Source organism: Papio anubis, chromosome 13 (genome assembly GCF_008728515.1).
Source record: "Papio anubis isolate 15944 chromosome 13, Panubis1.0, whole genome shotgun sequence".
Lineage (NCBI taxonomy): Eukaryota > Metazoa > Chordata > Mammalia > Primates > Cercopithecidae > Papio > Papio anubis.
Genome location: NC_044988.1, coordinates 76,927,112 through 76,931,049, shown reverse-complemented (window position 1 = coordinate 76,931,049; position 3,938 = coordinate 76,927,112). Strand labels below are relative to the sequence as shown.

At 40.9% G+C, this 3,938-nt stretch overlaps 1 non-coding gene across 1 annotated transcript; it reads left to right on the top strand.

Moving 5' to 3' along the window:
- Window positions 1-2,139: 2,139 nt before the first annotated feature.
- LOC116270209 lies at window positions 2,140-2,246 on the top strand. Its single transcript, XR_004178124.1, has one exon. It is a non-coding gene; the product is annotated as a U6 spliceosomal RNA (small nuclear RNA).
- The last annotated feature ends 1,692 nt before the right edge of the window (window positions 2,247-3,938 follow it).

Below are 3,938 nucleotides of genomic sequence, written 5' to 3'. Positions count from 1 at the left end.
ATGGACTAGGTACTTTATTAGAAGCTGAAGTCACATATTCATAGTTATTTATTACTATGAGTTAACACGTTATCTCTGCCAAGCAGTGAACTTAATAATAACACACTGAGACCTGCACAGTACGGGAGCATAGCTATCATCTGGCCCATTAGGAAACTGAGCCAGAGAGGGGCTGTCATACATTCCATGAGCATCTAACCACATGCCTACTCCTGGGTGTGGTTAGAAATGCAGCAAAGAGGTTTCTGAAAGAAAGCAAAAGACAATCCATTGATTTCACTTCCAAAAATAAACCAAATCGTGAGGAGAGAAAGAATAATGACTTAAAGCCTATTCTGAGGTTCAACAGATGATGGAAATAATGACTAAAATCATCCAAATGACTTTACACTGGGCTTTCAGTAATGGCAGCAGCAAAGCCGGCTGCTCAAGCCTCTCAGAGTAGAGCTGTGGAGATGTACAGCCACCCAAGGGCCGGAAAGCACAATGGCTTCAACTTCTCTCCCTGAGCCTCTATTTCCCCATCTGTAGACCAGCCCTTCGCATGCTGATCAGGACCCCCATGTGTTGTTGTGAGATTACAATGATACTAAAGATCATGAACAACCTGTATGCACTCAAAGCGCCTATCCTGGGTTGCTCACTAATAACGAAGAGGACGAAGGGTTAGTGCGTGGCTTTCTCTCCTCATCAACAACAACAAAAAAAAGGGATGGGTTTTTGCAATGTGGGTTTTTATGAAAGGACAGGAAAGCAAGAGAAGAAATACATCTCTCTTCAGACTAACTCTGAAGCTTTCTAGGGTTAACACCCCACCAGCCTTCTTGGTTTTTCCCTGTGCTCACTGTGCACTTGTATACACACACACACACACACACACACACACACACCAATCCCCCCACAGCCTGACCCCTGAACATCCCAACCTCTAAGTCATGATTCTCAACCCAGTGCAACTGTGTCCCCTACAAAACATCTGGCAGCATCTGGAGACATTTTAGGTTGTCACACCTAAGGGGCAGAGAGGGTGGCTTGTTACTGGCATTAGTAGGTGGAGGCCAGGGATACCACTAAACATCCTATAATGCCCAGGACAGTCCTTACCACAATGAATTATTCAGCCAAAACACTCAATAATGCCAAGGTTGGAAAACTCCACTCTAAGCCTTTGTTTATGCTGTTCCTTCTATGAAAAGTGTTCTCTTCATTGCTCTTCTTATTTAAATCAGGCCAAGTGTGGTGGCTCACACCTGTAATCCCAGCACTTTGGGAGGGTGGGTGGATCACCTCAGGTCAGGAGTTCGAGACCAGCCTGACCAACATGGTGAAACCCCATCTCTACTAAAAATACAAAAAAAAATTAGCAAGGCGTGGTGGCGGGCACCTGAAATCCCAGCTACTCAGGAGACTGAGGCAGGAGACTTGCTTGAACACAGGAGGCGGAGGTTGCAGTGAGCTGAGATCGCACCCCTACACTCCAGCCTGGGTAACAAGAGCAAAACTCCATCTCAAAAAAAAAAAAAATGCTACCCCGCCAGAGAAAGGAAAAGCACCCTCGTATGCTGCTGGAGTATGTATAAGCCAATATAACCTTTTTGATAATTTGGCCAGAGTTAACAGAATTATAAACACCCATACCCTTGGAACAAGTCATTTCATTGCTCACACAAAGTCCTATGCACAAGGATGTTTATTGCAGCACTGTTTGTGATAACAAAAGACTAAACACAACCTAATCGATCCCTTTAGGAGGGGTCAGTAGCTTTAAATTATAAAGCTTGCATACAAAACAATTATCTGCAAGCCCTTAAAAGGAGTGAGGTCATTTCAAAGGGGTCAATAGGGAAAGATTGCTGAGATACACTGTTGAACAAAAATAGTAATGTACAGGACAGTCTTATTAATATGTACCATTTGGTGAATAAGTAAAAGGAATATTCATACATATGTTTTTATAACTATATATATAGAAAATATCTATAAGCCTGTATAAAAGAGTGTTAACAGTGGTTGCCTTTGGGGAGAAGAACTTGGTCATACAATTAGAGGATTTAGTTGTCATTTCATTATCCTTCAGACTTTTTGGTATGCATGCATTTCTTTTTGGTTGAGGAAAGAAGATTTCACTTAAAAATGCTTGTGCTTGCTCCAGCAGCACATATATTAAAATGAGAACAATACAGAGAAGATTAGCATGACCCCTTTGCAAGGATGACATGCAAATTTGTGAAGCGTCCCATATTTTGGGGGCTTAATTCCTGGGTGATGAAGTAATCCATAAAACAAACCCCCATGGCATGAGTTTATCTACATTAACTAACCTTCACATGTACCCCCAAACCTAAAATTAAAGCTAAAAAAAAAAAAATTAGGAATATATCTTTATCACCTTGGATTAGGTAAGGATTTCTTTAATAGTACACAAAAAGAACTAACCCTTAAAAATTTGACATACTATTTTTTATTAATATTGAGAACTTCTTCCATAGAAAGAGACCGTGAACAGTAAATGGTTGAGCCACATACTCGGGGAAGAGATTCACAGTTGATAAATCCAACAAAAGTCTTGCATTCATAATATATAAAAATAGTCAATATAATTTTTGAAAGTGAGAAAAAGACTTGAACAGACACTTTACAAAAAGGATATTCCAATGGCTAACCCTCATACGGAACGATGCTCCAAATCATTAGTCACCAAGAAAATGCAAAGTAAAACCATGATGGAATATCTCTCCTCTCCTGCCAGAATTGCTGAAATTTAAAAGTCTGAAAATTCCCTCTATATTCATTTCTCATACATTGCTGGTAGAAGAATAAAAAGGTACAACCACTTTGAAAGTTCTCTGACAGCATCTACAAAAGCTGAACCTTCCAACCTTACCTCCATCACCTTCCCTGATTTACAGATTTTCCTTCTGATAACCCCTGTAATCTATGTATGTGTTTACTAGTGTTTAAAATCTGCTGTAAGTTCCCAAACTTTCATTGGTTCTATTTAACTGGGATTTGCTGAGCACCTACTCTAAATCAGAAACTTGGGAATCTTACTGGGATTAAAGAGAGGACCTGTTTTACAGATCCTTTCCTGCAGGAGCTCATAGATCAGATGGAGTTGAAGATATACATACAAAGTAAGAGATAGGCTGGGCGCGGTAGCTCACGCCTGTAATCCCAACACTTTGGGAGACCGAGGCAGGTGGATCACCTGAGGTCAGGAGTTCAAGACCAGACTGGCCAACATGGTGAAACCCTGTCTCTACTAAAACCACAAAAATTATCTGGGTGTGGTGGCAGGCACCTGTACTCCCAGCTACTCAGGAGGTTGAGGCAGGAGAATCACTTGAACCTGGGAGGTGGAGGTTGCAGTGAGCCAAGATCGCACCACTGCACTTCAGCCTAGGTGACAGAGTAAGACTCCGTCTCAAAAAAACAAAAAACAAAAAACAAAAACAAAGTAAGAGACAAACACCTCTTTAACCTTCTCTTCCCAACTAACTTCTACTTTTCAATTCCCGTGGCACACTTCTTTCATATTCTCACAGTGCCTGAATCTACAATGACCCAAAGTAGAAACTGAGTAAAACTCTGTTGAACCGATCCAATTGATGTATGTTCACAGACAGCAAGAAAGATTTGGGCTAGGTAAAAAGAATAGATTTTGGTCACTGACAGCTTCCATCAGGCTTATTTAAAACCTAGCCCCACACTGACCAAAATTTTATATCTATTAGCTAATCCCATTCTCACAGCAACCTGTGGAACAGGTGCTATTATCGCCATTTGACAGATGAGAAGCTTGAGGTCAAGACAGATTATGTTATTTGAAGACAGATTATGTTATTTGCCAAGGTCACATGCTCAGGAACTAGCAAGGCTGGGAGCCAAACTCCAGTTAAACTCTCATTTTAAATTTTGGTTCTTGCTACTACATTGCA